The sequence below is a fragment of the Sinohyriopsis cumingii genome, chromosome 6, assembly GCF_028554795.1.
Source record: "Sinohyriopsis cumingii isolate HCF-2022 chromosome 6, ASM2855479v2, whole genome shotgun sequence".
NCBI classification, from domain to species: Eukaryota; Metazoa; Mollusca; class Bivalvia; order Unionida; family Unionidae; genus Sinohyriopsis; species Sinohyriopsis cumingii.
The window spans coordinates 100,438,937-100,461,398 of NC_142966.1; the positions used below are offsets into that span (position 1 = coordinate 100,438,937).

Genomic DNA, 22,462 nt, shown 5'->3' on the forward strand with positions numbered 1-22,462 from the left:
GAAGACGACGTGTACGACATCGAAAGCATTCTCGAACGCAGAACCCGTAAAGTGGGCAAAGGACGTGTCAGAGAAGTCAAAGTACGTTGGAATGGATATCCACCAGTTTTGATTCTTGGATCGACGCTTCGCATGTCATCGACTATAAAAAGAAGTGACCATCATGCCCTTTCACACAGACGCAGCTACGTCAACCACTCCTCCTTCACCTAGTTCTTCTGTGCAAGATTTACAAAAACAACCCTTGTGGGTGTGGTGTGGAGAACGTGTGCCTAAAACGCAAATCGCTTTTTCTGCCAAATCTTCGTGGTGTATTGTGTCATCGGGGCAGCCATTGCCAATTTGAGTTTGCAACAAGGAGACAAGCAATTGTGGACCATTTTATTGAGCAGTTGCATCGGTTACCTGCTTCCCAATCCCTCCCTGAAATTCTCCTCGAACGGGAACCACGGGAACCTTGTGTCCAGTGCCAGTGCCAGTCACCACTCCAACAACAACAACCACAACAACAACCCCATTTTGGGCGGAGACACGCCTCTGACGTCCAGTAACCCCTCGGACAGCCACAGAACTCTGGAATTATGAGTCATCAAAACCAATTTTACTTAACCTACTTCACCTTACCCAGTGACAGTTCCATGGAGGTGTTTCCCAAGAACACGTTGTGCTGTTACACGGCCAAATTACCTCAGGCCATGACCTTAGATCACGAAGCCTATTGGGAAGTGGCTTTGGTAGAAATGATTCACCCAACACAAATCAAAAACATCACTGAAACTCAAAACACTTTTGACGTCGATATTCTGGACCCAACAGTGCAGCAAAACATGACGAGCAGTCCTCTACATAGATCATTTCTTGCGAAGGACCCAATACCCCGCAGCAGCGGTGACCCTTCTCCTCCTTTTTACGTTTATCACTTTAAAATTAACTCAGGACATTATTTTAGTGGTTAACATCTGGTGGAGGCCATCGCTGACAAATTCTATGCAACATTTGACAAAGTTCTGACCAAACTAAATAAACGTGTCACCATGGAGTACAACAAACAGTCTCACCGTCTACTCATCAAATTTGAAAGTGAGGAAAAAAGTATACGTATTAAATTTTGCCCAGAATTGTATGACATTTTGGGTGGAGACCTCAGTTTGGTCACGGATAAGCAGACCAAAAAGATTCACATCGCAGAGATTGACAACAACGGGCATTTTGCAAGGTATTTTCGTTTCCCGGTAGAACTGAACCAGAGACTGAATTTGATCTTCGTGTACTCCGATGTGGTGGAGTACAACGTGGTGGGACACACCTCTGTGCCGTTACTACGTGTCATTCCTTTCAAAGTAAATTCTGCCACGGTCACTGACGAGGAAGGTGGAAACACTTATCACGTTCACCGCGAACTTGTACATCCTCACTATTTGCCTGTCAGCAAGTCGTATTTGGACACGGTCAACATTGCTATAAAAGGAGATCTGGGACAAAATATTCCATTCACCAAAGGAAAAGTCACGGTGAAACTCCATTTTCGAAAACGGTTCTCTCACGACTCGTAAGTCATGTATCCAGTGTACCGAGGGGTTGCTCGACAGCGAGGACACGGTTTAGGAGATATGTTAAAATCCGCCTTTCGTTCCGTGGCTCCGGTGTTGAAACCGATGGTGACACGCGGATTGCACGCCTTGAAAGATGCGGCACTGACACAAGGCAAAGAATTTCTCCAAAATGTCATCATCGACAAACAAAACCCCAAAGAAGCCTTCATGAGGGCAGGCAAAAATGTCTTGCTGCAAACGGGTAAAGACCTTTTGGGCCGACGAGACACACCTATAAATGCCCTGCACGCTACCGAGTCAGGCATTCAGCAAGGACAAGGCAGAAAGAGACGACGAAGAAAACATCCTTTCACCAGACTTCACACGTCTAAAGCGAGAAAGATCAAGAAAAGAAGAACCGTTCGAGACTTAGACGTTTTCGATTATTGAGACACAGCAACAAAAAAAAAAAATGCTGCACCGAGAGTCTTGCGCCTGTTCCAAGTCGGAACTGGATCTGTTTGCCATGCCCCCCACCATGATGACGATGCAAGAATCCCAGTGGGTGGAATTTCATCCCGTCTCCTCATTGACGGATTCCGCTCCCATCGAGTTTGAAATCAAGGGACAGCCCGAAGATTACATCGATCTGAATAGTAGTTACTTGTACTTGAAAGTCAAGGTTCTAGATAAGGGAGGAGATTCTATAAGCTGCGAAGAGAAAGTAACTCCCGTCAACAATTTCATGCATTCCTTGTTCAGCTCAGTGGACTTGTACTTGAATAACAAACTGGTCAGTAGCAGCATGGATACTTACCCTTACCGTGCCTACCTGGAAAATCTCTTGACGTATGGAATAGATACCAAGAACACCCATCTCAATGCTTGCATGCTATGGGAACCTGACGAAGCGGACGATTTTGATAAAACAGGTATTAGTGAAGACCCCCCAAAAAAGCAGACACCAATGAGGAATTTGTAGAACGAAGAAACAAAATCAAAGATAGACAGAGTTTAGAACTGATGGATCGTTTGCATTTGGACATGTGGTTGCAAGAGAAATATTTGCTGAACGGTGTCAATGTCCGCTTGAGACTGAATCGCAGCAGTGCCGCTTTCCATTTGTTGGCTGATGATGATGCTACTACTGGTGGCAATCCTAAAAGCAAAATCGAGGAGGCCAAACTCTACGTACGACGCGTGGAAGTGTTACCTAAAGTGGGAAACGACATCAGTCAGACGTTGAGCAGAACGACCACCAAGTATCCCATACGACGCGTGGAAGTGAAAACGTTCACCATTCCCGCTCAACATCATTCCATGATCGAAGATCATCTGTTTCAAGGACAGTTACCCAAACGTTTAATCCTTGGTATGGTCGAGAATGAAGCCTTTAACGGAGCCTTCAAAAAAAATCCTTTTAACTTTCAACACTTCAACGTGAAGAAAATCGAAGTCAGTCGCGATGGCAAAACCTTGTGTACCCGACCTTTCGAACCCAACTTTGAGAAGAAGAATTACTTGAGATCGTACTTGTCCCTGTACGAAGCCACTGGTCAGTTAGGGACCAACACCAGTCACGGTATTACGTACGACGATTATGACGGAGGCTACGCTTTGTGGGCTTTTGATTTCTCTCCAGATCAAGGCAGCGACGAGGGACATTTCCACCCTATAAAATCTGGCCAGATTCGTGTGGAACTTCAGTTTAAAGAAGAAGTGAAAGAGACAGTGAACGTCATCCTGTATGCTGAATTTGATAATACCATAGAAATCAACAGTTTGAGAGAAGTCATTCTAGATTATTAGAAGCCATGGAAGACTGTTATCCCTCTTTACCTAGTGGAGAAACTTTAGACATGGAATGTGAGGAGACCGTGGAAGGAGAATCCCAAGACAAAGACGAAGAAGTTGTCATGATGAAGTCGAGATGGCCAGAACAAGAAGCCCATTTAATCTCCTGTTTTGCCAAACACTTGGTCGAAAAAATGACGGAATTGATCAAGAAAGATTGCTATGGATGTCAAAACGATCATCCCAGTCAAATTCAACACGATAAATGCCTGATGCTGAGTTAAGAAGAAAAATTGGACGAGTATCTGGACGAAGCTTGGAGTCTCATCTCGGACGAAGACGTGTTACACCAGTGGTATAAAGACTTGCGTGAACATTCTTGTCCACCATTAACCACTCAAGAGATCGATCGTATCGAAGCTCTCCTGAATCAGAGTGAGGAGACGAAACGAAGAAACGGTTATTTGTCAGACATTTTCAAGCAAAAAGTCAGGATCGAATTGATGACTTACTATTACCTGTGAAGAAGAAAAAAAAAAAACGCACACAAATCAATGGATACCTGGGAACTTTATTACCTTTTGAACCACAGTTCGTACACGGCTTCTTGGAATCCCGTCGTCTGTGCTAAAGATGAACTCCCTCATCGCAAACCTCAAGACCATCTAGCTTACGTGATCAACACGGACGACAGTCATCTCCCAGGAACCCACTGGGTAGCCGTTTACTTTCCTCAAGAAGGATGTGTGGAATATTTCGATTCGTACGGATTGCCCCCTTTGGAAGACGATATCATCGACTTTATGAGAAGAAATGCTCAGACCACCCGATTCAATAATGTGAAATTACAAGGCACAGATTCCTTGGTGTGTGGACAATATTGTGTGTATTTTTTGCATCATCGCAGCCTGGGCTATCCCTTAGAACATTTAGTGACTCATTTTGATCCTCGTTCTTCTTCTAGAAACGATGTGAAAGTAGATCGATGGTTTTGTGACCATTATGCTTATCTTTTGTCTCAAGCTAGGAAACGTAGTGTCCATCAATGGCCTAATGACTTCCAACAGTGGAAATCACAATTTCATTCACAACGTTGTCAGCCCTGTTTAAAGTAGACTGTAAATTGAAAAAAAATGTTTGTGATTTGAAAAAAATGTTTGATGTTATATGGTTGGATTATTGTTAAAAAAAATGTTAGAGTTGTTGTTGTTTAGTGTTAAGTGATTTTTGAATAAAAAATGTTGTGTTTTGAAAAAAAAATGCCTTTGTGGTTTGTTTGGCTATAAGAATGTTTGATTCATGCTCTTTGACTTCTCTCTATCCCTCTCATGACACTCATTGAACGTTGCGACTCGGGATGTTTTCCTTCACGTCCGCGCATTGACTTTAAGAACCGGGTTGTTTCCAGTCTAACCATCCATTGTCGACTCATCCTCCTACGAAGATGTGCTCCAAACTAGCTAAGCTAAACGAAGCCTACGTGAATTTGCATAGGGTCAGACACAGTCTGATACCGAAGCCAGAAGAGATAGAGAATGTGAGAATGTTAAAAGTCACTGAAGACCTGATAGAAGAGCTCTTCAGAGAAGAAGTGAACAGGGAGAAAGAAGAATGGACAGAGAAGTACAGAGTTCAGAGACAGCAGCAACAGCAACAACAACAACATCAGCAGCAGCAGCAGCAGCAACCTGAACCTGACAGAGGCTTTGTCGATTGTCGTATCGACACCAAAGAGTTCTTCTTCTCTTTCCGAAGAAGCAGACCTATCGCCAGAAAGTCTATCCTCAGAGGACATCGCATTCTTAGAAACTAAAAGATTGCCATAGCAAACAAAAAAACAACAGCCCTTTTCAGGGCTACCCAATACTCAAGAAAAGAAATAACCATCAATTTGCCAATGTGTAGGTAGAGTAGTGTGAATATAAACACTAACTCTTTTTTTTAATAGTGCGAGTGTATGTGTTTTTGTATAAGATTGTGTGTTTGCAAGTGCTCACGTACTTTGGTATGGATAGCAGATTAAGATCATGTTTTTCTGGTGTTTGAGGTGTGGGGAGAGTAGATTTGGGGTTCGATTGGATTGCTTTGCGTATGTGAATAGTCTATTGAAGTGATTATTGAAAAATTTTTTAGAATAGGAATGGGAAGTATAAAAAAAAGAGTGAGTGAGTGTTTCTTTTAGGTCCGCGCGTTGTTTTTGGTCATGATCTAGGAAAGATCAATTTTATGTTTTTAGGCGGATGTTTTCCTTCACGTCCGCACTTTTAGTATAAATTGAAACTCGTTCGGCAGTCCAGCTACCCTTGTTGATTGATCAACACCAGAATGAACACCAGACTAGCGAAACTGTTGGAACTTCATGTGCATCTGGAATATGCCAGGCGCCTGTTGAACGAACTGGCCGCGGAGGCCATTGTCGAAGAGGGAAGGATGAGAGAGGAGGAGGAGAGAAGAAACAAAGAAGAGGAGGAGAGAGGATACAAAGAAGAGGCGGAGAGAAGATACAAAGAAGAGGAGGAGAGAAGAAACAAAGAAGAGGAGGAAAAGGAGAGAAGAAGAAGAAATTTCAGAATCCCAGAGACCGAAAATTGGGATTCTTAAGCTATTTATCCTGCCTCTGCTCTCTCCCCAAAAAAAGTAAAAAGCAACTGGGGAACAAGATGTGTATGTGACGCCAGGCCTGGAAGGTGCCACCATTAACCAGGTGTCCATGAAGTTCCAAAAAACCCAGCCTTTTTCAGGGCTACCCAATACTCAAGAAAAGAAATAACCATCAATTTGCCAATGTGTGTAGGTAGAGTAGTGTGAATATAAACACTAACTCTTATTTTAATAGTGCGAGTGTATGTGTTTGTGTTTGTGTTTGTAACTGCTCACGTAAGTTTGTGTGAATAGTAGATTATGGGTTTCTTTATTGTTTCTTAGCGTATGTGGAGAGTATAGTTTGGGTTTTATTATATGAAATGAGAAAAGTGGGGGATGTTTTCCTTCACGTTCGCGCGTTGTTTGGTCATGATCTAGGTAAGATCAATTTTATGTTTTAGGGGGATGTTTTCCTTCACGTCCGCGCTTTTCGTATAAGAACCCACATTATTCGTCGTTCAAACCATTCTACAAAGAATAATCTAGACAAGATGACGCAAGTGACTGATTTATTTAATCAATTGAGGCATATCTATTTCTGGATAAAAGATGCAGAATATGCTATAGAAAGGATACAAAAGGAATGGGAGTATGAAGATAAAGAACACTTGGTAACCAGTCAAGTCGAACGTATAAAAACCGCCAGACATATAATAGAAGGAATGATAGAAGATGAAGTCAACAAATCAAGAGGATTTATTGACCCACCTTATGTCAGAGTGGGGAGTTTGAAGGAAGCACTGGATTATGTCATCCAACTCCGGTGCTTCCTAGAACATATAGTGTATTGGACGGAGTTGTCATATATGAAGAGGGGACTGAACAGGTTGAAAAAAGGAGAAGAAATAATGAAACAAGTGATGACTGAAGAGGTGAAAAAGATAAAAGAAAAATGGAGTCAAGAAAAACAGGATAAGGAAACAATAAAGAAGAAAGAGGCCTTTGACAAAGTCAATCAAAATTGGATCAAGATACAAGAAAAGTTCAGGGCTATGGGTCACCCAGACTGGTTACCTGAAAAAGAAAAGAGGAAGAACAAAGGAATTTGGGGAAAGATTAGGGGCTGGATGAGGAAATGGAGGAAATAGAAGAAGAAGCAGAAGAAAGCGAAAGGCCCTTTTCAGGGCCACCCATATTTCTCGAAAAGAGAATGACTTTCAATTGCCTACCCCTTTTTTTAAAAAAAAAAATTAAAAAAAAAAAAATCCCATGTTCAATTCCCCTTGTCCCTAGACAGACCCACACTTTATTCCCCCATGTTCAATTCCCCTTGACGCTAGAGTTGCCCACGATTTTTCTCCATGTTAAATTTCCCTTGACGCTAGAGTTGCCCAGGGGTCTCTGTAATGCTAATTTCCATTGACGCTAGGGTGCCCCACTTCACTACTGACGGCGTATATCGCTATCCCGCTATCGTGGAACGATTCAACACCTGCGGATTGATTATTCTGGCCTCGGTTTAAGCAAGAATTGATATTGCAACCCGAAGCACATTTAGGGTCTCAGACCGATGTTACAATTGGTTTAAATCCATCTGGGAAATCCATCTCCTGATATCCAGAGCGAATAAATTTACCTTGGTGCAAAATTATACACCCATGCGATGTTTAATTGACCAAGTAATATATGCTGCATAGGGAATTGTACGTCGCAGCGGAAGACATTCTGCATACAAGTTGTTCTTGAGATATTTTGACATTCCAACCCGGGGTGCAGATTTGACCTTCTTAATATTTTTAGCCGTTCCTACCAAAATCGGTATGTTTTAGGTGTGAGTCCCACGTAATAGTCAATAGGCTTACCCGCGTATTGGTCCTTGATTTTCACCTCGACTTTCTTGTATCATTGCTAAAGGTGTATGGCTTTTAGGGTACTTGCAAATGTCAAATTTCTTTACGGGCGATGTCCGTTTCCCCGTAGAGATTATTGGTGAAACTATGTATTAAGAACAGTCATCATATGTGTACAGAATCCTTTAGGTGTCATTGTCGCGGCCTGATTGAGTCGTTGTAACATAGATTGAGTCATTGTAGCATATATTGGTTATGGTAGAATTAGGTTATATTTATTATACTGTAGATGGCAATGTGTCCACCGTCAAATAACGTCAGAAACTAGAACACCGGGTTTACAATCAATTGGTTCAGGTTGCTTTTGTACTATTTTGCTGAATACGACCTTTTCAAAAGTTTGAAAAGTCTCTCGTAAACACATTAGTTACAATTATGTACAGAATTACATTCATTTACCAAAATGTACGAACTAAATCTAATGGCGCAAATAGGTATTTTGCGAGTACATAGTATTATACGAGCTCGTAAATGATTCGTTGTAACATTTCAAAAAGTCTTGCACGGCTTGTATATTGGCTCCATAATATATATGTCTTTTTATGTGAATCTTTATAAAACTCCTGGCACTGTGTTTGCCCGCTTGGTTTCTGCAGTTTGTACTTATTTATTATGCTCTCATGTAGGTGCCTCTGATGTTTCCATATATTATATCCTCAGTGAATATCTCTATTTAATTTGTTGTTGTCGGTGATCATGAAGATCTTCGCTGTCTTCGCCTTCTACGTCGTCTCCGCAGTCTTCGTTGTCTTCGTTGAATCGTTCGCTCCCTTCGCTTGGTGTGTCGCTGTCTTTAAGAGTGTCAATGGTCACACCGACTTTCTGGATTTTTGTTGCATTCTTCGCCATGTTTGCTTTCTCCAACATGATCCCTAACCTGGTTAATTTATCAAGAAGCTCAAGATACTTCCTTGGCAATATTATACAGCACCGTTTGGCCACATTAATGAATCGGTATGATACAGAAGAACATTAGAAACGCACCTAGGGCCACAGACGTGAATTCTTTCACAATACCATATGTAGAAAATTATATGGCTTCTAATAGCATTGTATATAACAGATTACAATCTTCTAACAGCAAAATAGTTATGGTCAGACGGTGTCAAAGCATGTTATTTCACTACTTTCAGTGATTGATGTGGGGTGATTTATATATAGTGTTCTCTATTATCAAAATATGTATATAGTCAACAAAAGCAAGATAAGTAGTTTTGCAACTTTAATTGACATAATACACCTTGCTGGTAATGTCAATAATATGCCCTTATATCAAAATGTCACATGAAATAGTGAAGGTGAAAAAGTATTGATGGAATGAAAAGCTATTTTATATAGCTACAAATATAATACATATCTTGCTTCCTTAGGATATTGGCCAAAAAATTAACTGGTAATTGACAGGATCACTGTTTTTTATTATTGATTATATATAACTACAATTATCCTTCATAACATAATATTGTTTACAAACTTGAGCGACAGTTAAATCTCACTTGTACACTGAATTCATATTGGTGTCAGTGCTTGTAAAGACTTAGGTTACGTTAAGCTGTTTAATTTTCTATGCAGGCATTTGTCAAATGAATCCATTTAAAAAGGTACGTGTTGCTGGCTTTGATGTTATTTTTGGTTTTCGTTTGAATTTAAGATTGCCAAGAGTGGAAGAAGAAGAATTGAATGTAAAACATCAAAAGGATGGACAGAAGAACATTAACGCAACAAGCGATAGGTATTTGTCAGATAAAAGGGATTTTTAGAGAAACGTTGAGCGTAAGATTCATTAATAGGCCTTGTATATTGAGTAAGGTAAAACTATACCATCTAAAGTACGATGCTTTATAAACTGGTCGTTGCTTGCTTAAGATATATATATATATGTGTGTGTGTGTGTGTGTGTGTAGGTGTGAGTATTTAGTGTTATAAAATATCGCCAGCCATCAAACATTATGAAACTGTTGTAGGCTATATAATTATTAATCGGATTAGGAAGCATACCATTTAACCCCCCATACTCCACAGCAGTGTAATGACAAATACGTTTGATTTATGGTCGGAAAATGATTACAACACCAAATGCTTTTTGCCAATAAAGGTAACAATCATAAATGATGATATAGCCATACACTGAGCCCTCAGTAATTGGACAACCCCGCATGCCAGTGGACAAGATCACCAATCTCGACAGTGTACTGTCCCGTGCTGTTCATATCGATTATGAAACAAATGCAAAATCGTAAAGCAAATGTGTAGCCTTTGACAGAAAACGCACAAATGTTTTTTTGACATTACAAACATATTGCACACCATTTAAGTCCATTTTCCAAACACATTAAACTGCTCAGTGAATCACAGAACTGAAAGATGGTCAGGAATGAAAACAACGTTTAATCTTAAAAATAGATTGGACAGAATAACGTGGGACTGAAATATGATAAGGAACCTAGACCATGCAATATACTTATATACACAAGGTCAGCAACAGAAAGCAGATGCCCCGGTCTTGATACCACAATACGCAGAATGTACCTCCACGTTCAAACAATCCTTCGAAAATAATAAGCGGGCGCAGTACCATTGAGAGTTACATATGCAATGTGGTCATACGGTTAATACTGTGGATTAGCAACGCACGTACAGTCAATTCCAATTGAAGTGAACCATCATCAACACAAACGATTCAAAGTCATAAAATGGTATTGTAACTATATCGAAGTAGATGCAACTGGACATGGCAAAGCTACTAAAGTATCAAAGGTCAAAGCATTTAATGAAAGCATTTAAATTTCATATTTCAAGTCATTTAATTTGCAATTAAAAATGCATATATATGCTATTTCATTAACTATAACTATTCGCAGTGAGAGATCATTTATGTTGTAAACTGAAATAGCTTTATCGAATCACCACCAAGTACTTCACATATTCTATCAAAATGCATTAAAAGCAAACGGTAAGCTGAACATGATATGAAAGAGTAGTACCTATACAGGATTGCAAAAGGAATACCATATATGAGTGAATCTAGCACACAAATTATAATAGTCATCTATTAAATGACTCATTCGTTTCGTCTTTTAGAAACCGGATGACTGATTTGGATAAGTGCTATCTTTCGAATGCATGAAACGGCAGATACTTATCTATATATTGTTTTTGCCAAATACTGAATCTGAAACAAGTGAGAAACAAACACAAAAAGCAGCATACCACACATGGAGGGAAATATGATTTCAAAGCGGTTGTCAAATGGAGGCATCAAAGGCTGTACATGCACGTCTGCTTGCACGTGTCAGTATGAGTTGGTGCCAGTATTGCACTCAAAAAGAGATAGTGATGTCCGCAAAATGTTGATTGATAGCAATTAACTGGTAATAACTACTATTATTGTCCTGGCAGGAAAGTTCGGGTAGTCTGAACTGTTTCCGTGGTACAAGCTGAGGTACTCAAGCAAATCTAAATGAGTAAGGCCAGTTTCATTTCAAGATAAATATAAGGATTATTAATGCCAATAATTCAATGTTTCCATCTTCTCAAGAAGGCAGGATCATTAGCTCAATAGAGGCACAATTTCTGATAGCGTTGTTCCAGCGGTCACAAAGACACAAATTGTGTTGAAAGTGCGTCAAAAGTATTGCAGATTATCAGGCGGAAGACCTGTCTCATCAAGATGGAATCAAAGGCATTACCACAAATCAGATGACTCTATCTGGAAAGAAAGTTATTTCTTAGGTCATAGGTACATCCCATAAAGGTGACTCATTGACCCACACGTATCACAACACAATCCACGACACGACATACATGGATTTACGTAAGAGCAAAGCGATACATGATTAGTAAATATTCATGGCCATTTAAAATTACAGACAAGTTGTATAGAGTATGTATCGTCTCGAGTTACAAACCAAACCCTTAATGAAGATATGTGTATTGCAACCTCAAATTAACAATGCTTTCGAACTTAAGTGAATCGATTCGCCGCATCATGTGACATATCCAGACAAAGCGGCCTAGTGAAAGTTTACATTCTTCTATTATCATTTATAGTAGCAGAATATCATCCAGAATGTGTGGCACTGAACCACACTTGAATCTACTTACGGACATCCATGCAATTTCTTTACTAATATTCGTCAACTAAGTGACAAGTGGATCTACAAACCATGTCATATAAATTAATCAAAATAGTATTTTCGATGCCAAGAAGCACGTGAATTTGGCAATTGTCTGGGTGAACAAGAAATACAGAACCGATATCATGTCAAGCCATGCATGTACTTTTTTCCGGTCTCTGATACAATGTCAACTTCATCGTAAGTACTAGAAGAAGAAATCACTGCTGCATTGGGATCTTTTCCATCATTAACTGTTGTTTATCTTGGGGAAGAGAGAAAATACCACACGATCATGGGAAAGGGATATGGCGTATTACAAAAAGTTTCCTGAGCATTTATGAGCTTTTCCGTGGAACAATTTGATACGCCATTTGATGTGCTGCGTTGGTTCTGAGTCGTTCTAGATGAAAAGTGATAGTATGCTGTGCCTCTTCCACTAGTTCTGGTAAGTCTGAAACGTGATACAGTCCCCTTGGCCTCTCTGCTTGCCTCTAAATACTTTCTACAGTCCCTCCTTGCTTGAAAATATGAAATAAAAATATAAATATCCCTTATTATTATTATTATTATTATTATTTGTAAGGCTACCTATTTGCTATCTGTAATGAAATTGAATCATCATAATAGAGGCTAACAACAGTGAAACTGATTACAGCAGGCAGAGATATATTTTTGGTTCTCATGTAGCAAATTTCAACTTACAGAGAACACCGTCGGTGGCTTAGTGGTTCAAGTGCCCGCCTCGGATGTGGGAGGTAGCTGGTTCGAACTCCGGCCGAGTCATACCGAACACTAATAAAAATGTTACTTACTGCTGGTCGGTCTGTTGCCCGGATGATGTGACTGGGTGGGACATGGTGTTACATGTCTGGGGCATGAGGCCCCAGTGTTAGCCATTGCTACAGTCTGTCACGCTGAAGACTTCGTAGCGATAGGACTAAAACTGTTTTAAAGCTACGTTAAAAAACTGGCACACACAGAACTTACAGAGGTTTCATATAAAATGTATCATAAATGGGCAGGAAGAAGTATACGTATAACATCATAGGTGGTATTTTGTGTTATAGGATTAAATGATTATGGCTGGGTATTTATATATATATATATATGTGTGTGAGGAGGGTGAGTATCATTCTGTACTTCATGTGAGAAGGGCGAGTAAACATCTGGCATATATAAATAACCTTAATCTTGGATTGTTATTTGATCATGATCGCGCAACCGTAATTCTTACTTGCAAAACTGATATTCGGATAGGTCTAGCCTACAAAGTGATCATGTGTTTGTTAATGGAGCAGTGAAGTTACAGTTCAAGTTATCAATCAGTTTGTGTATTTTCTTACAAACGATTAGCGTATATATTAAACTGAATTTCTAATCAGGTACTGTATTCAGAATGACGGGGTAGTCTTTAAGATATTATGCTTCAATGGTTTAGAGGATACTTAGAGTCATTTGTGGTAAGATCCTATATTTAGGTTTTAGCTAGAATGAACTAAGGCTATTTAAACAGAACACATGCATTGTTACGAACATGAAAGCATGTATTGAAAAGAAAAACACATGTAAATCACACCCGACTGATCGACTGTTAGAAATATGATCAAATTATAGCTTCGCCGACGAAGGAACGGATGAGTACTAATATTGTACTAATTTGCAAGTGACTCTACACCGAAAAGTACACTTTGGTTGCATAACAAAGTCAAATCGATCTGCTGACAAAAATGAATGAAAAAATGTTTTCTATGCGCTGATTAATCCTGTAGAGAATATCCAGGTCTCATAAAAGAGAGCCAAGTAAATCGCAAAAATGAAACAAGGCATAAATGACAAATGAAACCTTGCTTCAAACGTACGACGAACACGAGTATGACGAATAGTGAAACTCTTTTTGTAAAGAGTCATACTTTTTTGAAGAGAAATACACAATGCATTGGCATTATGCTATCGCAAAAGTGTGTAGGCAAGTCAAGTAGCGTTCATATGTAGTGTAGGACGTCGACATACTCATCAGTTTCTGCTAATGGCGCCAAAAGCGCTTCTCATACATCCAGGAAGGATAATGCACATTCTATATACTGTCTTTTTAGGAAAATAAATTTGATAAATGTACTTATAAAATGAAGCAAACTAGCTTGCAGTGTGCTCTTCACAGAAGTGATCAAAAGAGCAAAAGTACAGTGAAGGTGACCTGTTGACGTATACTGATTATCCTTTTGATCAACTGTATGACAAATAAATGTTTTCATCGTTTCGTATCCAGGGAAGTATCCCAAGCGTATGACCTACATCGTGACCTGGTTTTCCCGTGCATTAGGCTGTTATGTTTAATAATTGTATCGACTGTCTGTTATCAGCGCTGCTTTTGCAAACTTTGGTTTTTTGATGCACTTTCTATTTCAGAATTAATTTGATCTCATCTCTTCTGAGTTTGAAAAAATAAAACGTATATTTTTCTCAGAGAAGTATGATCCGGACTCTTTTATCCTACATTATTACATATACCATCAAATTTCGAGCGGAAGCATATATAAAAAAACTTACAGCTGTGGTAACTACACCATTCTCAAACCATAGATAATTTAATGTCTCATCAATGCAGTCTGAAGCTAAACTGCATACTAATTCCAGGATTAGATGAGTGCGGTCTAATTACATATTTATTTTGCACGTTAACGTCACTCTCAATGTTCCTATTATTATCCCAGCATGATGGAATGTTGTCTTATGAACAAATCAATATTCTAAAAGGATACAAATATCAACTTACACTTCATTACTTTCTCTGCCACAGTTATTGTTAAATCTGTTTAGTGTGAAATGAAATTGTATAGCATACCGGTTGAAACATTTGTTCTTCCTATCAAGAGTTGAAGGAGTAATACTTTCTGTAAATTAATGAAACGAGTATACAATCATAAATTATTAGTACGTCTTTGTTAAACCATACAAAAGTAAGAAAACAGTGTTTCTGCTATTTCTGTGTTTGGGTTTTATTGTTGTTGTTGTTGTAGAGTTTCACGCCATATTTCAGCACACGATAGGCTATACATGGCGGCCAGTATTAATGGTGGAGAAAGAACCCGCGAAACCCACGAGAAGCTACTGGCAAGCTTTCTCACATACCCACATTAGCCGAATCCGAGACTCAGACCCAAGAAGACAGATTTGAGATGGCAGTGATCCGTAACGGAGAGCGCTTTAGACCACTCGGCCACTCGGGACCCCTGTTTGGGTTTTAAAAATTAAATTGCGATAAACACCATTTGTCAGTATACTTGAAAACAATGAAATCAAACATTATTTCATATAGTCATCTTGATTCGTGACAGTTTTCTTACTTTAATATATATATATATATATATATATATATATATATATATATATATATATATATATATATATATAGGTAGATAGATAGATAGATAGATAGATAAAATGGTATGTGTACATTCTCCGTGGGCTTTACTTACAGAGTTAGCAATATCAATAAAGTTACAATGTCTTGTCGAGCCTATATGTACATACTGTAAAAACTTATAATACAGTTCTGAAAACAGATTATTTTAAGCTATTAAAATGTCAGAAGGCCGTTTTACCTCTTTGTCTGACTGGTGTACTCACCGTGATTGTTCGTCAGATGGTTGACTGATCATCCAACATAGGATCATAAGGATGGACAATGAAATGTGAGCTTGTAGCGAATTTACCACCACCTCTCTCCCCCTGTTTCTCTGTATCTTTCACTGTCTCAACCATTGCAGCAAAAGATGGGCGAAATTACATAAAAAAGCAAACGTAGTGGTGTTTTGCTTTTGTCATGCGACGATGTCTCTGGATCTATGAATGGTGCTAAATATGCAATCAAATTGACAAATGGAAAGGGAAAGATTTAGACGGAAGATAAAGCCAACTAGCATGTTTCAACTTAAATTAAAGAACAATATCGAGTTATATCAGCTGCAAATATATTTAAATGTTTGAATTACTGCTTATTGGTTCATCATTTAGCTCATTTTATATTTCACATTCATTTCAATCTACTAGCCGGTAAGTATTTGTAGTGCTCTAGTTTCTTAACTGTAACCATCTTTAATATTTAAATCATAGGTGTGTCCTATATTTACTTAGTCAATATGTATAAAAATGTCAGCTCAAATAGGAACCAATTTGCAAAGTAGATTGTGCATAGCCGACAAAGAGTTAGTTCACTCCGTCAATACACAGTTGACTGTAATGAATTTTAGCTCCGTTGGAAAAGTTAGTATGTGTATTTGTATGTGATGTAAATAGATATAGGTATAGTATGTATGCTGTATTATTCATATACCACCGATTGTACAAATTTTAAATTGAAAAGAAACTCGGCAAGTCTCGTTTCCTCTAATGAAAAATGTATATATTTTCCTCTATATTAATGATACAGCGTATATACTATCTATCTATCTGCTCTCACACAATATTTGGCATATGAATCTGATACGAATACAAATTAATTAATTATTTATTTAATCATCAATGGTTTCAAATTTACTAGTGCATTTAGTACCACAATTGAAAGGAAATATTTTTAACTTTTAAATCGTACACGCGTACATATATTCAGACGAATATGTAAATTAATCAGGATATCACCGGTTGCCTAGTGGTTAGAGCTTCCGCCACGGATGAAGAAGGTCTCGTGTTCGAACTCCGGCCGAATCAAGCCAAACACTTTACAAATTACTACTAACAGCTGCCTTGCTTGGCACTCAGCATTAAGAGATTAAGAGGTTAGTGCAAGGACGAGTAGGCCTGGTATCAGGATAATGTGACTGGGTGGGAGATAATGCTGCATGTCTGAAGATTGATGCCCGGTGGTAGACTTCACTATAAACGGCAACACTCTTTAATTTTGTTGTCACTAATTTAATATTTTGCAGTTTGAAAGCTGATATCAAAACAGAGACTAAACAAAAAGGACAAGATAAGTTACAACTCTTAGAAGAAGAGAACAGTGCACTGAAGAAAGAAGCTGATTCACTGCGCACAAGGTATTATGATATATTCGATATTTATATCACATTAAACATGTTTCTGTATACGCATGTCAAACGATCTCAATATACCGATGAAACTTATATATAACAATTATAATGTTACTCATTGCAACAACTTCATCTCCGTTTGTATCTGATAAAGCCCAAACGCGCGTGACAAATAGAGACGAAACCGTGGTTATGTTTGTGTGTTGTTATAGTGAAAAATCCGATGTGTTGTTAGATACAAATAATATTACGGACATCTCAGCTTGTGTGACGTTTTTTGGAAATATGCGTGTTTGAATTGGGAGACGAATTAATCGTATTTAGAGATGTATGGATAAAAACGTTTTCTCAGGGTTTGAATTGATTGCAGGTAGAATTTATGTGTTGTTTTATTATGAATTTGAAGAAAATATATTAAGAATGAATGCACCGGAAAGCAAACCATACCATGAGCAATATTAATCTTCAGATCGAACAGAATATTGGATGATATAGGGGAATGCAAAATGAGGTTGAATTCTCGAAACCTTACGGTGTTCTCAAATAGCTGAACATGTAGTGTGAATTTTCTTTTTCGTGATGCCATTGAATAATAAACTATACCGTACAATTATACGATGTCGCACAAAAAGATGTTCTGCAAAACGAACTCGAGTTCGAACACATAATGCACGAGCTACGATTTATTACTGGAACTTGTGTTCGATACGCATCAAAGAAGTTCACATTAATTGGTTTGAAAAAGTCAGATGTGATATTTCGGTTGAATTAGTAAAACTACTAGTAACATAGAGTTAATATACTGATGAAAATAATTTACTTCAATACAATTACTGTGGGCTGGATATACGACTTGATTCTAACAACCAACCAAAGTATGGTGAAACACAAGTAAATGGCGTTGATGCTGCATATTATCGACATGGCCTTGCTTATAAACGCCTACCATTAACATGGCCACGATAGTTACAAGTGAATCCTGGTAAGGAAGTTCCTGGATCTCTGACGGCGTTGATATTAAAGCATGTGGCCTGCTTGCTAAAAAAGACAAAGTCATAACTGCACTAGTATAAAGGAATAATAGGAATGTAACATAAGGTTGTTAGGCACATTACCGGATATGTATTTCCCTTGTGAACAAAACAAATATATGAATAAAAACTAGTATGTGATTTAATATTAATTCCCATATCAACAGTGCGGATAAATATGAGTAACATTTGCTTGTGAACGGTTAGGATAATTCTTATCAGAAATGGAAAATATAAAACTTACATTTAGTGTCGATGCATTGAATAATATTGAATATATTGTGAATGTTATAAGGCTGATATTTTTGAATTACTTTGAATTTGATGGGTATGCATCTGGGGAAAATGCGTATACATTATAGAAGAAATTAAATGTTAAAAGTTTCAATCAGGTGTTAATCAAGATCAGATATATATTTAAGTGTTCAACACATAAAAAGATTAAGAAATTTAAAAACAAAACAATTCCTGCTTTTTGACTAGGTAATTGTGAGAAATCAAACACTACTGTTGCTAAGACTACTACTTTCGCCGTGATGGACTGAAGTAAAACAAAATTCTAAAACTCCTGAATATCATCAGAAATAGTCTAACTACACTTAATGTTATGTTAACTTTAAAATGTTGCTTACTATTTTCGTCGACTATGCGTAAATACCTTGTCGTGTGTTGGTAAACATCAGTGACAAGAAAACGTTAACATAAAAATATTCAGCTAGTACTTTTCAGTATATACAGTTGATAAAATTAAAGAATAATTATGAAATAATTTACTTCAAAAATTTCGCACCTAACAGCTAATAATATAATTTTGCATGAATCATTGAAAGTATTACGACATTCGACCACTGATACACAAATTGACATTATTTCCGTATCGATCCTGACATCTATCCTTGTATCAAAACTATCTTCTTATTCTTAGACTGAGCCAATTAGCTGGGGCCATGTTAGTCCATGAAAATCCATCCATAGCAGATCTCAGTGATCCAAACAGACCTACAAAACTGGGAGAGAAATACTCCCAGCTATATGATAATGATTGGACTGAAGCATACACGGCTCTTATGAATGGTGATAATAAAGCCTCAGATGAGAAACTAACCGGCTACTTGTACAACATTCTGATTGTAAGTATAGACGATCTCCACACATGATGTAATAAACTGATACGTGTATTTATATATAATTCCCAACTTTCTCTTATTGTTTGCGTTTATATTGTCTCAGTGGTATGCCTGTGACTTCCAAACTTCAGGAGGCTGATTTTACTGAATACAACATACAGCTGAAAGACGGGATTGTCATCTCATAACAACCTGTACTTCAATGCCGAAATTGTTCATGCTTCTTTGAGTATTATATCTTGCAAATGAAAATAAATGTAATACGTCTTAATAGGACAAGCCACATGTCGCTGAAAGCCATGACGTTATTTTCGTTACATTTCGAAAGTGCATCATATGAGACAAACGATTTATGGGTAATTAATGCGAATATTTTGTGAGCTTGAAAATGAACCTTACTTTGCAATTTTCTTTCAACTATTCCTATAATAAGGTGGCATTCAACATCACATAAACACATACTCAGATATAACACATATTTCTGGGTATGTCTACTGAAAAGAAAGTTAATAGTTAAACACACATATGTGAAACATACATATTTCGTTAAGAGGTTGGAAATGTTTAGGTTTCACACTCCCGAGATAAAATAGATTCACTCGATATAATCAATGCTTCCTTTTATGTTATGCTCGACCTTATTGGTAAGCAATAAGTATAACATATTAAAACAGACACACTGTTACAGGTAGCTGTTCTCAGTTGTTTTGTTGTGTTCTGTGTATCTTTACAGAGAAATTATTAGTAGTAACATACTCCAGTTTCCTAACACGTTACAAGAACACACTAAGAAAATTAAAGGGAAACATTTTTGTGAGATTTGAACCTGGCACGCCTACATAAAATGTTACTATGCTTACCACAAGACCAAGGAAGTGAGAAAATAAAATAGAGGATCAAATTTCGTAATCATCCTGTTATCAATGTCAATTAAGTCGGTTTAAATATCAAATTTATTTCGCAAGGAAAATCCACTGTTTCTTGGATTAGCATTTTCATTTGAAAACTAATTCATACAGGTACGTGTATCATAACTATGTAGGACCTATTGTTGCATTGTATTAATCAAAATTCGAAAGAGGCCAAATCATCCACTGCAGTGGATTCTTTGTCATTCAAAGTATATATTTGAGCTAAATTATAAATAAACTGTTTTCAAACCCTATTCCAAACTGTATGCCTAAAAGCTGAAAACCTGCATATAATAGAACTCCTGGCGTCTTACATTTCTGTTTTATTTTATATGGGCATTAATTGTTGTCTTCTTCACGAAGATGATTGACTGTACACATCAAAATTCTTGTAAAATAAAAAACGATAGATAACAAGTTCTAATATAGTGCTTGTTATGACATAACTGTCTTTTGCTACATACATAAATTCGACTTAAGTTAGACTGCATCCACTTTCTAAACATATTCTGTTTTATATATTCAACAGGATAGTTATTGTTTCTGTGAAGGTATAAGAAAGACTCAGAAAAAGAGTCTTGAAGACATACTTTTTCATCCTGCTGTTAACATGGAAACAGGGTTGGTAAGTGCGTCCTTCACAACTGTTAAATAGATAAATACAATTGATATGGTTAATATATTTACATTAATTTAGGACACATGTTTTGTAATTCTGAATATGTATTATGCATAAAGTACAGCCATGTGTGTACAAGTATTGGTGTGTGTCTGTGTGAGAATATGTGTTTCTGCATTTGTGTGTGCAAGTGATGCATGCTACTATTTTAGTCGGATTGCATTTGACTGAAATACGATTTGTGAAAATCTCTGGACATTCCTTGGCAAAGTTGTGCTTTGCATTGAGTGTTGGTGTAGCAGGAACAGTTTTAGACATTCTCTGTCATGAATCAAAGTACTGAAATAGTATTCAATAACCAAACTTCTCCATAAAATCACATTATTGCTTGCTGAGTAAATGATCTAATAGCCCTCACCCTCCCCAGCGTAAAAAGGTCCATGACCCTATTGCGATATTACAGATTGACAAGTTTTAAAAGCGAGATATGTTATTGTTTTCATTATCTATTTTAATACATTTCCATCCGTTGAAGACCTTTTGAGGACATAACGTATTTCTTGTATTGCTTATTCAGAACCAAATCCTTATTAATGAATTCTGCTCAAATAATATATTATTTGGTATTGATTGACATATTTAAACATATTTTGTTTCCATTATTCATAATAGTTAGACACCTTTGAATATGATCCATCTATGTTAGATGTATTGAATGTTCCATCCGTTATTCGTTTTTAGAGAAGGCAAATGAAAGATGTCAGTGAAATACTCGCCAAGCATCTGAGTGATGCAACAAAAATGAGCAGTGATGTGGCAAGTGTAAACATGGCTCAGGCAAGTTTGATGAAAATATTATATTGTTTTTTATTGATATACCTAAATCTCACTGAGACAAATTATATATACCCTTATAAAATCCAAATGATTAAAAGGAGTTACACCCTTTCCATTTCCTCAAACAGCTGAAAGGGTCGCATAGTTTGGGAAGATCAAGGAATTCTTTAGTCCCCTTAGTTATAATAATAGCTACAGAGATTGCAGAAATTCTCTGACTTCCCCATAACCGGAACTGAGGTAAATACAAGTGACATTAATTTCAGTGTGCTAGTTGTGTTAGATCATGTATTAGTTAAACTATTGTGCTCTCTGAAAATTAGCTCAAAACGTTTTGAAAGGGTACAACAATTATGTTTCTCTAAAATATCGAGATAGTTTTCTGGATAAAAAAATAGATCGAAGAATGGCTATAACACTGCAAGGATACCTAGAATTTTGAATAGTGTAAATCATTTGAATTTGTATAAAAGGGTCTCCCGTTAGTTAGAGAAAATGGAGGCGAAGAGTTGTCATTTTCAACAATGTAAGAAGTCTGTTCACGAAGACATTTTTAAATCTGGAAAATGTTAACTATCGATCCATTTACTTCATGCGAAGGAGATTATTTGTGGTCAACTGGTTACATATAGGGTTCATTATCGAAGGACAAATCGAAGGATAAAGTTACATTTCTTATTCCTGTAGTAGCAAAGTAGATTGATTATAATACCTTCAATGATCAAGATACACACATAACTGCTTGCAATTATGTATTGTTAAACATTATTCACATGTCTTTTAAGAACATTAAAATCTACAAACTAATATTTCTTCATAAAATCACCTTTAGCACGGGAAAGTCTTCTTATTAACTGAACTACTTGACAGTTGAGAGTTTTCCTACATAACATTATATATTTACTCCAATATTAGCACACATTTTAATTGATGACTATTAGCGAATGGAATGTGTTTGTAACATAACGCT

General features: G+C 37.3%; 1 protein-coding gene across 1 annotated transcript in view; it reads left to right on the top strand.

Moving 5' to 3' along the window:
* Positions 1-18,949, top strand: part of LOC149797563 (uncharacterized) — a 71,229-nt gene extending 52,280 nt beyond the window's left edge. Inside the window, exons 17-19 of the mRNA XM_089962441.1 lie at positions 9,471-9,551; positions 16,863-16,973; positions 18,924-18,949. The gene's annotated coding sequence lies outside the window, so the exon portion shown is untranslated. The remainder of the gene's footprint in view (positions 1-9,470; positions 9,552-16,862; positions 16,974-18,923) is intronic.
* Positions 18,950-22,462: the final 3,513 nt, after the last annotated feature.